The sequence below is a fragment of the Lissotriton helveticus genome, chromosome 5_1 (assembly GCF_964261635.1).
Source record: "Lissotriton helveticus chromosome 5_1, aLisHel1.1, whole genome shotgun sequence".
In the NCBI taxonomy this organism is placed as follows: Eukaryota; Metazoa; Chordata; class Amphibia; order Caudata; family Salamandridae; genus Lissotriton; species Lissotriton helveticus.
The window spans coordinates 1,649,931,717-1,649,950,558 of record NC_136065.1 but is presented as its reverse complement, the minus strand read 5'-3'; the positions used below and the strand labels follow the sequence as shown (position 1 = coordinate 1,649,950,558).

At 43.8% G+C, this 18,842-nt stretch overlaps 22 non-coding genes across 22 annotated transcripts; 8 read left to right on the top strand and 14 right to left on the bottom strand.

Annotated features, from left to right (window-relative positions):
* Nucleotides 1-2,216: 2,216 nt before the first annotated feature.
* Nucleotides 2,217-2,298, bottom strand: TRNAS-GCU (transfer RNA serine (anticodon GCU)). Its single transcript has one exon. It is a non-coding gene; the product is annotated as a tRNA-Ser (tRNA).
* A 292-nt stretch (nt 2,299-2,590) lies between these two features.
* TRNAI-UAU (transfer RNA isoleucine (anticodon UAU)) lies at nt 2,591-2,685 on the top strand. Its single transcript has 2 exons — nt 2,591-2,628; nt 2,650-2,685. It is a non-coding gene; the product is annotated as a tRNA-Ile (tRNA).
* Nucleotides 2,686-3,840: 1,155 nt separating this feature from the next.
* On the bottom strand, nt 3,841-3,912 carry TRNAT-UGU (transfer RNA threonine (anticodon UGU)). Its single transcript has one exon. It is a non-coding gene; the product is annotated as a tRNA-Thr (tRNA).
* A 954-nt stretch (nt 3,913-4,866) lies between these two features.
* Nucleotides 4,867-4,961, top strand: TRNAI-UAU (transfer RNA isoleucine (anticodon UAU)). The gene is made up of 2 exons: nt 4,867-4,904; nt 4,926-4,961. It is a non-coding gene; the product is annotated as a tRNA-Ile (tRNA).
* Nucleotides 4,962-6,103: 1,142 nt separating this feature from the next.
* Nucleotides 6,104-6,175, bottom strand: TRNAT-UGU (transfer RNA threonine (anticodon UGU)). The gene has a single exon. It is a non-coding gene; the product is annotated as a tRNA-Thr (tRNA).
* Nucleotides 6,176-6,768: 593 nt separating this feature from the next.
* TRNAS-GCU (transfer RNA serine (anticodon GCU)) lies at nt 6,769-6,850 on the bottom strand. The gene has a single exon. It is a non-coding gene; the product is annotated as a tRNA-Ser (tRNA).
* A 297-nt stretch (nt 6,851-7,147) lies between these two features.
* On the top strand, nt 7,148-7,242 carry TRNAI-UAU (transfer RNA isoleucine (anticodon UAU)). The gene is made up of 2 exons: nt 7,148-7,185; nt 7,207-7,242. It is a non-coding gene; the product is annotated as a tRNA-Ile (tRNA).
* Nucleotides 7,243-8,385: 1,143 nt separating this feature from the next.
* On the bottom strand, nt 8,386-8,457 carry TRNAT-UGU (transfer RNA threonine (anticodon UGU)). Its single transcript has one exon. It is a non-coding gene; the product is annotated as a tRNA-Thr (tRNA).
* Nucleotides 8,458-9,046: 589 nt separating this feature from the next.
* TRNAS-GCU (transfer RNA serine (anticodon GCU)) lies at nt 9,047-9,128 on the bottom strand. The gene has a single exon. It is a non-coding gene; the product is annotated as a tRNA-Ser (tRNA).
* A 292-nt stretch (nt 9,129-9,420) lies between these two features.
* On the top strand, nt 9,421-9,515 carry TRNAI-UAU (transfer RNA isoleucine (anticodon UAU)). The gene is made up of 2 exons: nt 9,421-9,458; nt 9,480-9,515. It is a non-coding gene; the product is annotated as a tRNA-Ile (tRNA).
* A 1,169-nt stretch (nt 9,516-10,684) lies between these two features.
* Nucleotides 10,685-10,756, bottom strand: TRNAT-UGU (transfer RNA threonine (anticodon UGU)). The gene has a single exon. It is a non-coding gene; the product is annotated as a tRNA-Thr (tRNA).
* Nucleotides 10,757-11,343: 587 nt separating this feature from the next.
* On the bottom strand, nt 11,344-11,427 carry TRNAS-GCU (transfer RNA serine (anticodon GCU)). The gene has a single exon. It is a non-coding gene; the product is annotated as a tRNA-Ser (tRNA).
* Nucleotides 11,428-11,710: 283 nt separating this feature from the next.
* TRNAI-UAU (transfer RNA isoleucine (anticodon UAU)) lies at nt 11,711-11,805 on the top strand. Its single transcript has 2 exons — nt 11,711-11,748; nt 11,770-11,805. It is a non-coding gene; the product is annotated as a tRNA-Ile (tRNA).
* A 1,142-nt stretch (nt 11,806-12,947) lies between these two features.
* Nucleotides 12,948-13,019, bottom strand: TRNAT-UGU (transfer RNA threonine (anticodon UGU)). The gene has a single exon. It is a non-coding gene; the product is annotated as a tRNA-Thr (tRNA).
* Nucleotides 13,020-13,612: 593 nt separating this feature from the next.
* TRNAS-GCU (transfer RNA serine (anticodon GCU)) lies at nt 13,613-13,694 on the bottom strand. Its single transcript has one exon. It is a non-coding gene; the product is annotated as a tRNA-Ser (tRNA).
* A 297-nt stretch (nt 13,695-13,991) lies between these two features.
* On the top strand, nt 13,992-14,086 carry TRNAI-UAU (transfer RNA isoleucine (anticodon UAU)). Its single transcript has 2 exons — nt 13,992-14,029; nt 14,051-14,086. It is a non-coding gene; the product is annotated as a tRNA-Ile (tRNA).
* Nucleotides 14,087-15,229: 1,143 nt separating this feature from the next.
* Nucleotides 15,230-15,301, bottom strand: TRNAT-UGU (transfer RNA threonine (anticodon UGU)). The gene has a single exon. It is a non-coding gene; the product is annotated as a tRNA-Thr (tRNA).
* Nucleotides 15,302-15,890: 589 nt separating this feature from the next.
* On the bottom strand, nt 15,891-15,972 carry TRNAS-GCU (transfer RNA serine (anticodon GCU)). The gene has a single exon. It is a non-coding gene; the product is annotated as a tRNA-Ser (tRNA).
* Nucleotides 15,973-16,264: 292 nt separating this feature from the next.
* Nucleotides 16,265-16,359, top strand: TRNAI-UAU (transfer RNA isoleucine (anticodon UAU)). Its single transcript has 2 exons — nt 16,265-16,302; nt 16,324-16,359. It is a non-coding gene; the product is annotated as a tRNA-Ile (tRNA).
* Nucleotides 16,360-17,528: 1,169 nt separating this feature from the next.
* On the bottom strand, nt 17,529-17,600 carry TRNAT-UGU (transfer RNA threonine (anticodon UGU)). Its single transcript has one exon. It is a non-coding gene; the product is annotated as a tRNA-Thr (tRNA).
* A 589-nt stretch (nt 17,601-18,189) lies between these two features.
* On the bottom strand, nt 18,190-18,271 carry TRNAS-GCU (transfer RNA serine (anticodon GCU)). The gene has a single exon. It is a non-coding gene; the product is annotated as a tRNA-Ser (tRNA).
* A 292-nt stretch (nt 18,272-18,563) lies between these two features.
* Nucleotides 18,564-18,658, top strand: TRNAI-UAU (transfer RNA isoleucine (anticodon UAU)). Its single transcript has 2 exons — nt 18,564-18,601; nt 18,623-18,658. It is a non-coding gene; the product is annotated as a tRNA-Ile (tRNA).
* Nucleotides 18,659-18,842: the final 184 nt, after the last annotated feature.

The window sequence follows — 18,842 nt, the reverse complement described above, 5'->3', positions numbered from 1 at the left end:
TAGGCGCTAGGGGCCGTCGGGAAGATTAAGCAAGCTATTGCCCAGAGTCACATGGTGCTGGGCTAATCTGCCGCCGGTGCCGGGGATCGAACCGTGATCCCCATATTCCGTAGTCAGCCGCCCTAGCCGCGGCGCCAGCTATTGCCCAGAGTCACATGGTGCTGGGCTAATCTGCCGCCGGTGCCTGGGATCGAACCGTGATCCCCAGATTCCGGAGTCAGCCGCCCTAGCCGCGGCGCCAGCTATTGCCCAGAGTCACATGGTGCTGGGCTAATCTGCGGCCGGTGCCGGGGATCGAACCCTGATCTCTGGGATGCTCAAGGGTTACTACGCGCTCTACAAAAACCTTAAATAAAAAAATCTCCAGATTCCTGAGTCAGCCGCCCTAGCCGCGGCGCCAGCTATTTCCCAGAGTCACCTGGTGCTGGGCTAATCTGCCGCCGGTGCCGGGGATCGAACCGTGATCTCCAGATTCCGGAGTCAGCCTCCCTAGCCGCGGCACCAGCTATTTCCCAGAGTCACGTGCGTCCGGGGCTCCCTTCCCCAGGCCAACGGCATGCCAGAGTGCCCAGGACGGGCTCCACGAGTCCCGGGCGTTCGGGGCTCCCTTCCCCGGGACACCGGCTTGTCAGAGTGCCCATGACGGGCTCCACGGGTCCCGGGTATCTGGGACTCCCTTCCCCGGGCCAACGGCATGCCGGAGTTCCCAGGACAGGCTCCACGGGTCCCGGGCGTCCGGGGCTCCCTTCCCCGGTCCGACGGCTTGTCAGAGTGCCCAGGACGGGCTCCACGGTTCCCGGGCGTCCGGGGTTCCCTTCCCCGGGTCAGCGGCATGTCAGAGTGCCCAGGACGAGTTCCACGGGTCCCGGGCAGTCCTCCCCCGGGCGTCCGGGGATCCCTTCCCCGGGCCGTCGGCAGGTCAGAGTGCCCAGGACGGGCTCCATGGGTCCCGGGCAGTCCTCCCCCCGGGCGTCCGGGGCTCCCTTCCCCGGGCCGACGGCAGGTCAGAGTGCCCAGGACGGGCTCCACGGGTCCGGGGCAGTCCTCCCCCCGGGCGTCCGGCGCTCCCTTCTCCAGGCCGATGGCAGGTCAGAGTGACCAGGACGGGCTCCACGGGTCCCGGGCAGTCCTCTCCCGGGCGTACGTGGTTGTCCGACAGATTCGGGCAGATGTGCTTTTACGAACCGGATCGGAATCGGCCCAAATAATAATAATAATAATAATCCACATTTGTAAGGCGCACAATCACCCGTAAGGGTCTCTAGGCGCTAGGGGCCGTCGGGAAGATTAAGCAAGCTATTGCCCAGAGTCACATGGTGCTGGGCTAATCTGCCGCCGGTGCCGGGGATCGAACCGTGATCCCCATATTCCGTAGTCAGCCGCCCTAGCCGCGGCGCCAGCTATTGCCCAGAGTCACATGGTGCTGGGCTAATCTGCCGCCGGTGCCTGGGATCGAACCGTGATCCCCAGATTCCGGAGTCAGCCGCCCTAGCCGCGGCGCCAGCTATTGCCCAGAATCACATGGTGCTGGGCTAATCTGCGGCCGGTGCCGGGGATCGAACCCTAATCTCTGGGATGCTCGAGGGTTACTACGCGCTCTACAAAAACCTTAAATAAAAAAATCTCCAGATTCCGGAGTCAGCCGACCTAGCCGCGGCGCCAGCTATTTCCTAGAGTCACCTGGTGCTGGGCTAATCTGCCGCCGGTGCCGGGGATCGAACCGTGATCTCCAGATTCCAGAGTCAGCCTCCCTAGCCGCGGCGCCAGCTATTTCCCAGAGTCACGTGGTGCTGGGCTAATCTGCGGCCGGTGCCGGGGATCGAACCCTGATCTCTGGGATGCTCGAGGGTTACTATGCGCTCTACAAAAACCTTAAATAAAAAAATCTCCAGATTCCGGAGTCAGCCGCCCTAGCCGAGGCGCCAGCTATTTCCCAGAGTCACCTGGTGCTGGGCTAATCTGCCGCCGGTGCCGGGGATCGAACCGTGATCTCCAGATTCCGGAGTCAGCCTCCCTAGCCGCGGCGCCAGCTATTTCCCAGAGTCACGTGGTGCTGGGCTAATCTGCCGCCGGTGCCGGGGATCGAACCGTGATCCCCAGATTGGGATATCCCAAAAATCTGGCATGGATACGGCCCGCCAGGACAGGTTTGGGGACCCCTGGTGTAATTGTACTACGAGACATGCCCACCTTCAAAAGAGTGTCTGATGGCTTTCCGATGAAGGTGGGATTCGAACCCACACGTGCAGAGCACAATGGATTAGCAGTCCATTGCCTTAACCACTCGGCCACCTTGTCTGTCTTAGGTGACTATGTTTCATTTTTTAGGAAATTCTTACTATGTGCTAATTACAAATAATCATAAGTTTCTCCTAGACTGTGTCAGAACTGGCAAATGTATGTGGTGTTCAATAGACAGAGCACATGATATAGCAGAATTATCAAATCTGTTCCATTAGGACTGTAGTTTTTAATAGTCATGATAACATGCTAGCATGTGAGTCGATCTTGCACAGTGAATAAGGGAGCAGTGCCAGTATCTACTTGGTCAGCTCTAGATGGCTCAACTGGGGAGATATGAGAACAGTGAGCTCCAGTGGCGCAATCGGTTAGCGCGCGGTACTTATACAGCAGTACTTGCAATGGGGCATGCCGAGGTTGTGAGTTCGAGCCTCACCTGGAGCAGCTTACTGGTTTTTCATAAACTATTTCACTAAAAGTAAAGATTAAACTCAGGGTAAAGACGGCCCTTGCTAGAGAGTCTTTACTTCTTTTCATGATCTGCGTGCCCGACTCTTCCAGGTGCAAATATCACAATCCTATTCGATGCTCCTTATAAACATTCCATGATGTGCCGTCTTGCATAGCATGCAAACACCACATCAGTGCATTTAAAAATACTTTTGTAGAATAATAAATATGATGAAAACATTGTTGTCACGGGATAACCATATACTGAGGAGCTGCAAACAGTGCTGTATCAGCTACTTACAATACAATTTAACTGAAAGACATATCAAAGGAAGAGCGTCATCATATTAATGTTTCTAGTCAACATAAGAGTTGCACCATAGCAGCTTATGGTGCTTTCTGCTCAGATTGTGCCTCCAATCCCACATTGATTTTTTAATTCTTTGCAGTTTAAAAAACACAATTCATGCTCAAAGTTAACTTTTTAAAACCATTCAACCTATTACATTTATTTCTCTAACTTGTGAATGTGGTCCATGTTCTCTTTTCCTCATCCCCATCACGATACTCCTTTTCCCGAAATCAGGTTCACTTCTTTATCCAGCCGACCCTTCCAAGGTCACCAAATCTATGAAGCGATTCTGCTTTTTCTCACATTCTCTCTATGTACAAGATACCTTGTATCATTTGAATGGACAGCAGGAGAGTCGGATATTTATGGTTAGTGGGGGTGGGGTTTTGAAGATTAACCTCATTTGACTAAGAGCCGGGGCATCTGGGAGGAAAAGTATTTTAAGGGGGATGAAGTTCACATCTCCTTGGTGAAATTTCTAGATCCTTATTTCATCCTTTCTGTGGATGCAGACTCAGTCGGAACAGAGGTCATAGTCCTCGCTCTGACTTTCAAAGGAACTTCAAATATGCTTGGCTTATTTGGCTTTGCCCGGCGGGGTGAGAATGGCATTTGTCAGGCGTTCGTCAGGCGATCGAAAGGGGTGAGGCAATAGTTTATGGTTCAATGGTTTTCATGAAGTCTTCTTGATATGATGAAAGCAGGAAAGGGAAGCTTGTCAATAAGCAAACTTAAGACAAGGTGTGACTCCTAGAAAGAATGACTTGGAAACAAAATACAGAAACTCACATATAAAAAGGCCCTGATGAGGCTTGAACTCATGACCCCTGGTTTACAAGATCAGTGCTCTGCCACTGAGCTACAAGGCCTGCCTGCCTGCAGTATGTAAATCGCTTCATGTATTCTTACTGCGGTATGAAGATATCTATGATTTTGAGACTCTGTATGGAAATGCAGTTGCATTTGAATGTCTACATGCGTGCACAAATTGAAGAGCATGCTTAAGACACTTTTCTTGGAAGTAGGAAAAACTCCATTTTGATTTGAGAACATAAGAGTATTCACATTTAGGACCATACTGATAGCTCTAGTTAGTATGTCCACAATCAGTGACAGATAGAGAACTCACTTATTAGAAGTGATCTGTCTCTGTGGGGCAGACATATGTCAACAGTCATACACTTGAGATGGCTGAAACTTTAGGAGTAAGAGCTGCTTTCTTATCAGTCTATCTATCCAAACTGGTTAGAATGCCAGGAGTGAGGGAAAGGCAATCCTCTGGACCCTTCATGAAAGATCTAATTTCAATTAAGCACAAAACACTTCCCTTAATTTGACATAATTGCCAAAATGGAATAGTCAGTTGGGCCCTTCTAGTGGATTATGGCTGTGTCTTGAAAGAGAGTGTAATTGTACTACGAGACATGCCCACCTTCAAAAGAGTGTCTGATGTCGTTCCGACAAAGGTGGGATTCGAACCCACGCATGCAGAGCACAATGGATTAGCAGTCCATCGACTTAACTACTCGGCCACCTCAGGTGACTATGTTTCATTTTTTAGGAAATTCTTACTATGTGCTAATTACAAATAATCATAAGTTTCTCCTAGACTGTGTCAGAACTGGCAAATGTATGTGGTGTTCAATAGACAGAGCACATGATATAGCAGAATTATCAAATCTGTTCCATTAGGACTGTAGTTTTCAATAGTCATGATAACATGCTAGCATGTGAGTCGATCTTGCACAGTGAATAAGGGAGCAGTGCCAGTATCTACTTGGTCAGCTCTAGATGGCTCAACTGGGGAGATATGAGAACAGTAAGCTCCAGTGGCGCAATCGGTTAGCGCGCTGTACATATACAGCAGTACTTGCATTGAGGCATGCCGAGGTTGTGAGTTCGAGCCTCACCTGGAGCAGCTTACTGGTTTTACATAAACCATTTCACTAAAAGTAAAGATTAAACTCAGGGTAAAGACGGCCCTTGCTAGAGAGTCTTTACTTCTTTTCAGGATCTGCGTGTCCGACTCTTCCAGGTGCAAATATCACAATCCTATTCGATGCTCCCACGATGTGCCGTCTTGCATAGCATGCAAACACCACATCAGTGCATTTAAAAATACTTTTGTAGAATAATAAATATGATGAAAACATTGTTGTCACGGGATAACCATATACTGAGGAGCTGCAAACAGTGCTGTATCAGCTACTTACAATACAATTTAACTGAAAGACATATCAAAGGAAGAGCGTCATCATATTAATGTTTCTAGTCAACATAAGAGTTGCACCATAGCAGCTTATGGTGCTTTCTGCTCAGATTGTGCCTCCAATCCCACATTGATTTTTTAATTCTTTGCAGTTTAAAAAACACAATTCATGCTCAAAGTTAACTTTTTAAACCATTCAACCTATTACATTTATTTCTCTAACTTGTGAATGTGGTCCATGTTCTCTTTTCCTCATCCCCATCACGATACTCCTTTTCCCGAAATCAGGTTCACTTCTTTATCCAGCCGACCCTTCCAAGGTCACCAAATCTATGAAGGGATTCTGCTTTTTCTCACATTCTCTCTATGTACAAGATACCTTGTATCATTTGAATGGACAGCAGGAGAGTCGGATATTTATGGTTAGTGGGGGTGGGGTTTTGAAGATTAACCTCATTTGACTAAGAGCCGGGGCATCTGGGAGGAAAAGTATTTTAAGGGGGATGAAGTTCACATCTCCTTGGTGAAATTTCTAGATCCTTATTTCATCCTTTCTGTGGATGCAGACTCAGTCGGAACAGAGGTCATAGTCCTCGCTCTGACTTTCAAAGGAACTTCAAATATGCTTGGCTTATTTGGCTTTGCCCGGCGGGGTGAGAATGGCGTTTGTCAGGCGTTCGTCAGGCGATCGAAAGGGGTGAGGCAATAGTTTATGGTTCAATGGTTTTCATGAAGTCTTCTTGATATGATGAAAGCAGGAAAGGGAAGCTTGTCAATAAGCAAACTTAAGACAAGGTGTGACTCTTAGAAAGAATGACTTGGAAACAACATACAGAAACTCACATATAAAAAGGCCCTGATGAGGCTTGAACTCATGACCCCTGGTTTACAAGACCAGTGCTCTGCCACTGAGTTACAAGGCCTGCCTGCCTGCCTGCAGTATGTAAATAGCTTCATGTATTCTTACTGCGGTATGAAGATATCTATGATTTTGAGACTCTGTATGGAAATGCAGTTGCATTTGAATGTCTACATGCGTGCACAAATTGAAGAGCATGCTTAAGACACTTTTCTTGGAAGTAGGAAAAACTCCATTTTGATTTGAGAACATAAGAGTATTCACATTTATGACCATACTGATAGCTCTAGTTAGTATGTCCGCAATCAGTGACAGATAGAGAACTCACTTATTAGAAGTGATCTGTCTCTGTGGGGCAGACATATGTCAACAGTCATACACTTGAGATGGCTGAAACTTTAGGAGTAAGAGCTGCTTTCTTATCAGTCTATCTATCCAAACTGGTTAGAAGGCCAGGAGTGAGGGAAAGGCAATCCTCTGGAAACTTCATGAAAGATCTAATTTCAATTAAGCACAAAACACTTCCCTTAATTTGACATAATTGCCAAAATGGAATAGTCAGTTGGGCCCTTCTAGTGGATTATGGCTGTGTCTTGAAAGAGAGTGTAATTGTACTACGAGACATGCCCACCTTCAAAAGAGTGTCTGATGGCGTTCCGACGAAGGTGGGATTCGAACCCACGCATGCAGAGCACAATGGATTAGCAGTCCATCGACTTAACTACTCGGCCACCTCGTCTGCCACCTCGTCTGTGACTATGTTTCATTTTTTAGGAAATTCTTACTATGTGCTAATTACAAATAATCATAAGTTTCTCCTAGACTGTGTCAGAACTGGCAAATGTATGTGGTGTTCAATAGACAGAGCACATGATATAGCAGAATTATCAAATCTGTTCCATTAGGACTGTAGTTTTCAATAGTCATGATAACATGCTAGCATGTGAGTCGATCTTGCACAGTGAATAAGGGAGCAGTGCCAGTATCTACTTGGTCAGCTCTAGATGGCTCAACTGGGGAGATATGAGAACAGTGAGCTCCAGTGGCGCAATCGGTTAGCGCGCGGTACTTATACAGCAGTACTTGCATTGAGGCATGCCGAGGTTGTGAGTTCGAGCCTCACCTGGAGCAGCTTACTGGTTTTTCATAAACCATTTCACTAAAAGTAAAGATTAAACTCAGGGTAAAGACGGCCCTTGCTAGAGAGTCTTTACTTCTTTTCAGGATCTGCGTGTCCGACTCTTCCAGGTGCAAATATCACAATCCTATTCGATGCTCCTTATAAACATTCCACGATGTGCCGTCTTGCATAGCATGCAAACACCACATCAGTGCATTTAAAAATACTTTTGTAGAATAATAAATATGATGAAAACATTGTTGTCACGTGATAACCATATACTGAGGAGCTGCAAACAGTGCTGTATCAGCTACTTACAATACAATTTAACTGAAAGACATATCAAAGGAAGAGCGTCATCATATTAATGTTTCTAGTCAACATAAGAGTTGCACCATAGCAGCTTATGGTGCTTTCTGCTCAGATTGTGCCTCCAATCCCACATTGATTTTTTAATTCTTTGCAGTTTAAAAAACACAATTCATGCACAAAGTTAACTTTTTAAACCATTCAACCTATTACATTTATTTCTCTAACTTGTGAATGTGGTCCATGTTCTCTTTTCCTCATCCCCATCACGATACTCCTTTTCCCGAAATCAGGTTCACTTCTTTATCCAGCCGACCCTTCCAAGGTCACCAAATCTATGAAGGGATTCTGCTTTTTCTCACATTCTCTCTATGTACAAGATACCTTGTATCATTTGAATGGACAGCAGGAGAGTCGGATATTTATGGTTAGTGGGGGTGGGGTTTTGAAGATTAACCTCATTTGACTAAGAGCCGGGGCATCTGGGAGGAAAAGTATTTTAAGGGGGATGAAGTTCACATCTCCTTGGTGAAATTTCTAGATCCTTATTTCATCCTTTCTGTGGATGCAGACTCAGTCGGAACAGAGGTCATAGTCCTCGCTCTGACTTTCAAAGGAACTTCAAATATGCTTGGCTTATTTGGCTTTGCCCGGCGGGGTGAGAATGGCGTTTGTCAGGCGATCGAAAGGGGTGAGGCAATAGTTTATGGTTCAATGGTTTTCATGAAGTCTTCTTGATATGATGAAAGCAGGAAAGGGAAGCTTGTCAATAAGCAAACTTAAGACAAGGTGTGACTCCTAGAAAGAATGACTTGGAAACAACATACAGAAACTCACATATAAAAAGGCCCTGATGAGGCTTGAACTCATGACCCCTGGTTTACAAGGCCAGTGCTCTGCCACTGAGCTACAAGGCCTGCCTACCTGCAGTATGTAAATCGCTTCATGTATTCTTACTGCGGTATGAAGATATCTATGATTTTGAGACTCTGTATGGAAATGCAGTTGCATTTGAATGTCTACATGCGTGCACAAATTGAAGAGCATGCTTAAGACACTTTTCTTGAAAGTAGGAAAAACTCCATTTTGATTTGAGAACATAAGAGTATTCACATTTATGACCATACTGATAGCTCTAGTTGGTATGTCCGTAATCAGTGACAGATAGAGAACTCACTTATTAGAAGTGATCTGTCTCTGTGGGGCAGACATATGTCAACAGTCATACACTTGAGATGGCTGAAACTTTAGGAGTAAGAGCTGCTTTCTTATCAGTCTATCTATCCAAACTGGTTAGAAGGCCAGGAGTGAGGGAAAGGCAATCCTCTGGACACTTCATGAAAGATCTAATTTCAATTAAGCACAAAACACTTCCCTTAATTTGACATAATTGCCAAAATGGAATAGTCAGTTGTGCTCTTCTAGTGGATTATGGCTGTGTCTTGAAAGAGAGTGTAATTGTACTACGAGACATGCCCACCTTCAAAAGAGTGTCTGATGGCATTCCGACCAGGGTGGGATTCAAACCCACGCGTGCAGAGCACAATGGATTAGCAGTCCATCGACTTAACCACTCGGCCACCTCGTCTGCCTTAGGTGACTATGTTTCATTTTTTAGGAAATTCTTACGATGTGCTAATTACAAATAATCATAAGTTTCTCCTAGACTGTGTCAGAACTGGCAAATGTATGTGGTGTTCAATAGACAGAGCACATGATATAGCAGAATTATCAAATCTGTTCCATTAGGACTGTAGTTTTTAATAGTCATGATAACATGCTAGCATGTGAGTCGATCTTGCACAGTGAATAAGGGAGCAGTGCCAGTATCTACTTGGTCAGCTCTAGATGGCTCAACTGGGGAGATATGAGAACAGTGAGCTCCAGTGGCGCAATCGGTTAGCGCGCGGTACTTATGCAGCAGTACTTGCAATGGGGCATGCCGAGGTTGTGAGTTCGAGCCTCACCTGGAGCAGCTTACTGGTTTTTCAAAAACTATTTCACTAAAAGTAAAGATTAAACTCAGGGTAAAGACGGCCCTTGCTAGAGAGTCTTTACTTCTTTTCAGGATCTGCGTGCCCGACTCTTCCAGGTGCAAATATCACAATCCTATTCGATGCTCCTTATAAACATTCCATGATGTGCCGTCTTGCATAGCATGCAAACACCACATCAGTGCATTTAAAAATACTTTTGTAGAATAATAAATATGATGAAAACATTGTTGTCACGGGATAACCATATACTGAGGAGCTGCAAACAGTGCTGTATCAGCTACTTACAATACAATTTAACTGAAAGACATATCAAAGGAAGAGCGTCATCATATTAATGTTTCTAGTCAACATAAGAGTTGCACCATAGCAGCTTATGGTGCTTTCTGCTCAGATTGTGCCTCCAATCCCACATTGATTTTTTAATTCTTTGCAGTTTAAAAAACACAATTCATGCTCAAAGTTAACTTTTTAAAACCATTCAACCTATTACATTTATTTCTCTAACTTGTGAATGTGGTCCATGTTCTCTTTTCCTCATCCCCATCACGATACTCCTTTTCCCGAAATCAGGTTCACTTCTTTATCCAGCCGACCCTTCCAAGGTCACCAAATCTATGAAGCGATTCTGCTTTTTCTCACATTCTCTCTATGTACAAGATACCTTGTATCATTTGAATGGACAGCAGGAGAGTCGGATATTTATGGTTAGTGGGGGTGGGGTTTTGAAGATTAACCTCATTTGACTAAGAGCCGGGGCATCTGGGAGGAAAAGTATTTTAAGGGGGATGAAGTTCACATCTCCTTGGTGAAATTTCTAGATCCTTATTTCATCCTTTCTGTGGATGCAGACTCAGTCGGAACAGAGGTCATAGTCCTCGCTCTGACTTTCAAAGGAACTTCAAATATGCTTGGCTTATTTGGCTTTGCCCGGCAGGGCTTGCCCGGCGGGGTGAGAATGGCATTTGTCAGGCATTCGTCAGGCGATCGAAAGGGGTGAGGCAATAGTTTATGGTTCAATGGTTTTCATGAAGTTTTCTTGATATGATGAAAGCAGGAAAGGGAAGCTTGTCAATAAGCAAACTTAAGACAAGGTGTGACTCCTAGAAAGAATGACTTGGAAACAACATACAGAAACTCACATATAAAAAGGCCCTGATGAGGCTTGAACTCATGACCCCTGGTTTACAAGATCAGTGCTCTGCCACTGAGCTACAAGGCCTGCCTGCCTGCAGTATGTAAATCGCTTCATGTATTCTTACTGCGGTATGAAGATATCTATGATTTTGAGACTCTGTATGGAAATGCAGTTGCATTTGAATGTCTAAATGTGTGCACAAATTGAAGAGCATGCTTAAGACACTTTTCTTGGAAGTAGGAAAAACTCCATTTTGATTTGAGAACATAAGAGTATTCACATTTATGACCATACTGATAGCTCTAGGTAGTATGTCCGCAATCAGTGACAGATAGAGAACTCACTTATTAGAAGTGATCTGTCTCTGTGGGGCAGACATATGTCAACAGTCATACACTTGAGATGGCTGAAACTTTAGGAGTAAGAGCTGCTTTCTTATCAGTCTATCTATCCAAACTGGTTAGAAGGCCAGGAGTGAGGGAAAGGCAATCCTCTGGACACTTCATGAAAGATCTAATTTCAATTAAGCACAAAACACTTCCCTTAATTTGACATAATTGCCAAAATGGAATAGTCAGTTGGGCCCTTCTAGTGGATTATGGCTGTGTCTTGAAAGAGAGTGTAATTGTACTACGAGACATGCCCACCTTCAAAAGAGTGTCTGATGTCGTTCCGACAAAGGTGGGATTCGAACCCACGCATGCAGAGCACAATGGATTAGCAGTCCATCGACTTAACTACTCGGCCACCTCGGGTGACTATGTTTCATTTTTTAGGAAATTCTTACTATGTGCTAATTACAAATAATCATAAGTTTCTCCTAGACTGTGTCAGAACTGGCAAATGTATGTGGTGTTCAATAGACAGAGCACATGATATAGCAGAATTATCAAATCTGTTCCATTAGGACTGTAGTTTTCAATAGTCATGATAACATGCTAGCATGTGAGTCGATCTTGCACAGTGAATAAGGGAGCAGTGCCAGTATCTACTTGGTCAGCTCTAGATGGCTCAACTGGGGAGATATGAGAACAGTAAGCTCCAGTGGCGCAATCGGTTAGCGCGCTGTACATATACAGCAGTACTTGCATTGAGGCATGCCGAGGTTGTGAGTTCGAGCCTCACCTGGAGCAGCTTACTGGTTTTACATAAACCATTTCACTAAAAGTAAAGATTAAACTCAGGGTAAAGACGGCCCTTGCTAGAGAGTCTTTACTTCTTTTCAGGATCTGCGTGTCCGACTCTTCCAGGTGCAAATATCACAATCCTATTCGATGCTCCCACGATGTGCCGTCTTGCATAGCATGCAAACACCACATCAGTGCATTTAAAAATACTTTTGTAGAATAATAAATATGATGAAAACATTGTTGTCACGGGATAACCATATACTGAGGAGCTGCAAACAGTGCTGTATCAGCTACTTACAATACAATTTAACTGAAAGACATATCAAAGGAAGAGCGTCATCATATTAATGTTTCTAGTCAACATAAGAGTTGCACCATAGCAGCTTATGGTGCTTTCTGCTCAGATTGTGCCTCCAATCCCACATTGATTTTTTAATTCTTTGCAGTTTAAAAAACACAATTCATGCTCAAAGTTAACTTTTTAAACCATTCAACCTATTACATTTATTTCTCTAACTTGTGAATGTGGTCCATGTTCTCTTTTCCTCATCCCCATCACGATACTCCTTTTCCCGAAATCAGGTTCACTTCTTTATCCAGCCGACCCTTCCAAGGTCACCAAATCTATGAAGGGATTCTGCTTTTTCTCACATTCTCTCTATGTACAAGATACCTTGTATCATTTGAATGGACAGCAGGAGAGTCGGATATTTATGGTTAGTGGGGGTGGGGTTTTGAAGATTAACCTCATTTGACTAAGAGCCGGGGCATCTGGGAGGAAAAGTATTTTAAGGGGGATGAAGTTCACATCTCCTTGGTGAAATTTCTAGATCCTTATTTCATCCTTTCTGTGGATGCAGACTCAGTCGGAACAGAGGTCATAGTCCTCGCTCTGACTTTCAAAGGAACTTCAAATATGCTTGGCTTATTTGGCTTTGCCCGGCGGGGTGAGAATGGCGTTTGTCAGGCGTTCGTCAGGCGATCGAAAGGGGTGAGGCAATAGTTTATGGTTCAATGGTTTTCATGAAGTCTTCTTGATATGATGAAAGCAGGAAAGGGAAGCTTGTCAATAAGCAAACTTAAGACAAGGTGTGACTCTTAGAAAGAATGACTTGGAAACAACATACAGAAACTCACATATAAAAAGGCCCTGATGAGGCTTGAACTCATGACCCCTGGTTTACAAGACCAGTGCTCTGCCACTGAGTTACAAGGCCTGCCTGCCTGCCTGCAGTATGTAAATAGCTTCATGTATTCTTACTGCGGTATGAAGATATCTATGATTTTGAGACTCTGTATGGAAATGCAGTTGCATTTGAATGTCTACATGCGTGCACAAATTGAAGAGCATGCTTAAGACACTTTTCTTGGAAGTAGGAAAAACTCCATTTTGATTTGAGAACATAAGAGTATTCACATTTATGACCATACTGATAGCTCTAGTTAGTATGTCCGCAATCAGTGACAGATAGAGAACTCACTTATTAGAAGTGATCTGTCTCTGTGGGGCAGACATATGTCAACAGTCATACACTTGAGATGGCTGAAACTTTAGGAGTAAGAGCTGCTTTCTTATCAGTCTATCTATCCAAACTGGTTAGAAGGCCAGGAGTGAGGGAAAGGCAATCCTCTGGAAACTTCATGAAAGATCTAATTTCAATTAAGCACAAAACACTTCCCTTAATTTGACATAATTGCCAAAATGGAATAGTCAGTTGGGCCCTTCTAGTGGATTATGGCTGTGTCTTGAAAGAGAGTGTAATTGTACTACGAGACATGCCCACCTTCAAAAGAGTGTCTGATGGCGTTCCGACGAAGGTGGGATTCGAACCCACGCATGCAGAGCACAATGGATTAGCAGTCCATCGACTTAACTACTCGGCCACCTCGTCTGCCACCTCGTCTGTGACTATGTTTCATTTTTTAGGAAATTCTTACTATGTGCTAATTACAAATAATCATAAGTTTCTCCTAGACTGTGTCAGAACTGGCAAATGTATGTGGTGTTCAATAGACAGAGCACATGATATAGCAGAATTATCAAATCTGTTCCATTAGGACTGTAGTTTTCAATAGTCATGATAACATGCTAGCATGTGAGTCGATCTTGCACAGTGAATAAGGGAGCAGTGCCAGTATCTACTTGGTCAGCTCTAGATGGCTCAACTGGGGAGATATGAGAACAGTGAGCTCCAGTGGCGCAATCGGTTAGCGCGCGGTACTTATACAGCAGTACTTGCATTGAGGCATGCCGAGGTTGTGAGTTCGAGCCTCACCTGGAGCAGCTTACTGGTTTTTCATAAACCATTTCACTAAAAGTAAAGATTAAACTCAGGGTAAAGACGGCCCTTGCTAGAGAGTCTTTACTTCTTTTCAGGATCTGCGTGTCCGACTCTTCCAGGTGCAAATATCACAATCCTATTCGATGCTCCTTATAAACATTCCACGATGTGCCGTCTTGCATAGCATGCAAACACCACATCAGTGCATTTAAAAATACTTTTGTAGAATAATAAATATGATGAAAACATTGTTGTCACGTGATAACCATATACTGAGGAGCTGCAAACAGTGCTGTATCAGCTACTTACAATACAATTTAACTGAAAGACATATCAAAGGAAGAGCGTCATCATATTAATGTTTCTAGTCAACATAAGAGTTGCACCATAGCAGCTTATGGTGCTTTCTGCTCAGATTGTGCCTCCAATCCCACATTGATTTTTTAATTCTTTGCAGTTTAAAAAACACAATTCATGCACAAAGTTAACTTTTTAAACCATTCAACCTATTACATTTATTTCTCTAACTTGTGAATGTGGTCCATGTTCTCTTTTCCTCATCCCCATCACGATACTCCTTTTCCCGAAATCAGGTTCACTTCTTTATCCAGCCGACCCTTCCAAGGTCACCAAATCTATGAAGGGATTCTGCTTTTTCTCACATTCTCTCTATGTACAAGATACCTTGTATCATTTGAATGGACAGCAGGAGAGTCGGATATTTATGGTTAGTGGGGGTGGGGTTTTGAAGATTAACCTCATTTGACTAAGAGCCGGGGCATCTGGGAGGAAAAGTATTTTAAGGGGGATGAAGTTCACATCTCCTTGGTGAAATTTCTAGATCCTTATTTCATCCTTTCTGTGGATGCAGACTCAGTCGGAACAGAGGTCATAGTCCTCGCTCTGACTTTCAAAGGAACTTCAAATATGCTTGGCTTATTTGGCTTTGCCCGGCGGGGTGAGAATGGCGTTTGTCAGGCGATCGAAAGGGGTGAGGCAATAGTTTATGGTTCAATGGTTTTCATGAAGTCTTCTTGATATGATGAAAGCAGGAAAGGGAAGCTTGTCAATAAGCAAACTTAAGACAAGGTGTGACTCCTAGAAAGAATGACTTGGAAACAACATACAGAAACTCACATATAAAAAGGCCCTGATGAGGCTTGAACTCATGACCCCTGGTTTACAAGGCCAGTGCTCTGCCACTGAGCTACAAGGCCTGCCTACCTGCAGTATGTAAATCGCTTCATGTATTCTTACTGCGGTATGAAGATATCTATGATTTTGAGACTCTGTATGGAAATGCAGTTGCATTTGAATGTCTACATGCGTGCACAAATTGAAGAGCATGCTTAAGACACTTTTCTTGAAAGTAGGAAAAACTCCATTTTGATTTGAGAACATAAGAGTATTCACATTTATGACCATACTGATAGCTCTAGTTGGTATGTCCGTAATCAGTGACAGATAGAGAACTCACTTATTAGAAGTGATCTGTCTCTGTGGGGCAGACATATGTCAACAGTCATACACTTGAGATGGCTGAAACTTTAGGAGTAAGAGCTGCTTTCTTATCAGTCTATCTATCCAAACTGGTTAGAAGGCCAGGAGTGAGGGAAAGGCAATCCTCTGGACACTTCATGAAAGATCTAATTTCAATTAAGCACAAAACACTTCCCTTAATTTGACATAATTGCCAAAATGGAATAGTCAGTTGTGCCCTTCTAGTGGATTATGGCTGTGTCTTGAAAGAGAGTGTAATTGTACTACGAGACATGCCCACCTTCAAAAGAGTGTCTGATGGCGTTCCGACCAGGGTGGGATTCAAACCCACGCGTGCAGAGCACAATGGATTAGCAGTCCATCGACTTAACCACTCGGCCACCTCGTCTGCCTTAGGTGACTATGTTTCATTTTTTAGGAAATTCTTACGATGTGCTAATTACAAATAATCATAAGTTTCTCCTAGACTGTGTCAGAACTGGCAAATGTATGTGGTGTTCAATAGACAGAGCACATGATATAGCAGAATTATCAAATCTGTTCCATTAGGACTGTAGTTTTTAATAGTCATGATAACATGCTAGCATGTGAGTCGATCTTGCACAGTGAATAAGGGAGCAGTGCCAGTATCTACTTGGTCAGCTCTAGATGGCTCAACTGGGGAGATATGAGAACAGTGAGCTCCAGTGGCGCAATCGGTTAGCGCGCGGTACTTATACAGCAGTACTTGCAATGGGGCATGCCGAGGTTGTGAGTTCGAGCCTCACCTGGAGCAGCTTACTGGTTTTTCAAAAACTATTTCACTAAAAGTAAAGATTAAACTCAGGGTAAAGACGGCCCTTGCTAGAGAGTCTTTACTTCTTTTCAGGATCTGCGTGCCCGACTCTTCCAGGTGCAAATATCACAATCCTATTCGATGCTCCTTATAAACATTCCATGATGTGCCGTCTTGCATAGCATGCAAACACCACATCAGTGCATTTAAAAATACTTTTGTAGAATAATAAATATGATGAAAACATTGTTGTCACGGGATAACCATATACTGAGGAGCTGCAAACAGTGCTGTATCAGCTACTTACAATACAATTTAACTGAAAGACATATCAAAGGAAGAGCGTCATCATATTAATGTTTCTAGTCAACATAAGAGTTGCACCATAGCAGCTTATGGTGCTTTCTGCTCAGATTGTGCCTCCAATCCCACATTGATTTTTTAATTCTTTGCAGTTTAAAAAACACAATTCATGCTCAAAGTTAACTTTTTAAAACCATTCAACCTATTACATTTATTTCTCTAACTTGTGAATGTGGTCCATGTTCTCTTTTCCTCATCCCCATCACGATACTCCTTTTCCCGAAATCAGGTTCACTTCTTTATCCAGCCGACCCTTCCAAGGTCACCAAATCTATGAAGCGATTCTGCTTTTTCTCACATTCTCTCTATGTACAAGATACCTTGTATCATTTGAATGGACAGCAGGAGAGTCGGATATTTATGGTTAGTGGGGGTGGGGTTTTGAAGATTAACCTCATTTGACTAAGAGCCGGGGCATCTGGGAGGAAAAGTATTTTAAGGGGGATGAAGTTCACATCTCCTTGGTGAAATTTCTAGATCCTTATTTCATCCTTTCTGTGGATGCAGACTCAGTCGGAACAGAGGTCATAGTCCTCGCTCTGACTTTCAAAGGAACTTCAAATATGCTTGGCTTATTTGGCTTTGCCCGGCAGGGCTTGCCCGGCGGGGTGAGAATGGCATTTGTCAGGCATTCGTCAGGCGATCGAAAGGGGTGAGGCAATAGTTTATGGTTCAATGGTTTTCATGAAGTTTTCTTGATATGATGAAAGCAGGAAAGGGAAGCTTGTCAATAAGCAAACTTAAGACAAGGTGTGACTCCTAGAAAGAATGACTTGGAAACAACATACAGAAACTCACATATAAAAAGGCCCTGATGAGGCTTGAACTCATGACCCCTGGTTTACAAGATCAGTGCTCTGCCACTGAGCTACAAGGCCTGCCTGCCTGCAGTATGTAAATCGCTTCATGTATTCTTACTGCGGTATGAAGATATCTATGATTTTGAGACTCTGTATGGAAATGCAGTTGCATTTGAATGTCTAAATGTGTGCACAAATTGAAGAGCATGCTTAAGACACTTTTCTTGGAAGTAGGAAAAACTCCATTTTGATTTGAGAACATAAGAGTATTCACATTTATGACCATACTGATAGCTCTAGTTAGTATGTCCGCAATCAGTGACAGATAGAGAACTCACTTATTAGAAGTGATCTGTCTCTGTGGGGCAGACATATGTCAACAGTCATACACTTGAGATAGCTGAAACTTTAGGAGTAAGAGCTGCTTTCTTATCAGTCTATCTATCCAAACTGGTTAGAAGGCCAGGAGTGAGGGAAAGGCAATCCTCTGGACACTTCATGAAAGATCTAATTTCAATTAAGCACAAAACACTTCCCTTAATTTGACATAATTGCCAAAATGGAATAGTCAGTTGGGCCCTTCTAGTGGATTATGGCTGTGTCTTGAAAGAGAGTGTAATTATACTACGAGACATGCCCACCTTCAAAAGAGTGTCTGATGGCGTTCCGACAAAGGTGGGATTCGAACCCACGCGTGCAGAGCACAATGGATTAGCAGTCTATCGACTTAACCACTCTGCCACCTCGTCTGCCTTAGGTGACTATGTTTCATTTTTTAGGAAATTCTTACTATGTGCTAATTACAAATAATCATAAGTTTCTCCTAGACTGTGTCAGAACTGGCAAATGTATGTGGTGTTCAATAGACAGAGCACATGATATAGCAGAATTATCAAATCTGTTCCATTAGGTCTGTAGTTTTTAATAGTCATGATAACATGCTAGCATGTGAGTCGATCTTGCACAGTGAATAAGGGAGCAGTGCCAGTATCTACTTGGTCAGCTCTAGATGGCTCAACTGGGGAGATATGAGAACACTGAGCTCCAGTGGCGCAATCGGTTAGCGCGCGGTACTTATACAGCAGTACTTGCATTGAGGCATGCCGAGGTTGTGAGTTCGAGCCTCACCTGGAGCAGCTTACTGGTTTTTCATAAACCATTTCACTAAAAGTAAAGATTAAACTCAGGGTAAAGACGGCCCTTGCTAGAGAGTCTTTACTTCTTTTCAGGATCTGCGTGTCCGACTCTTCCAGGTGCAAATATCACAATCCTATTCGATGCTCCTTATAAACATTCCACGATGTGCCGTCTTGCATAGCA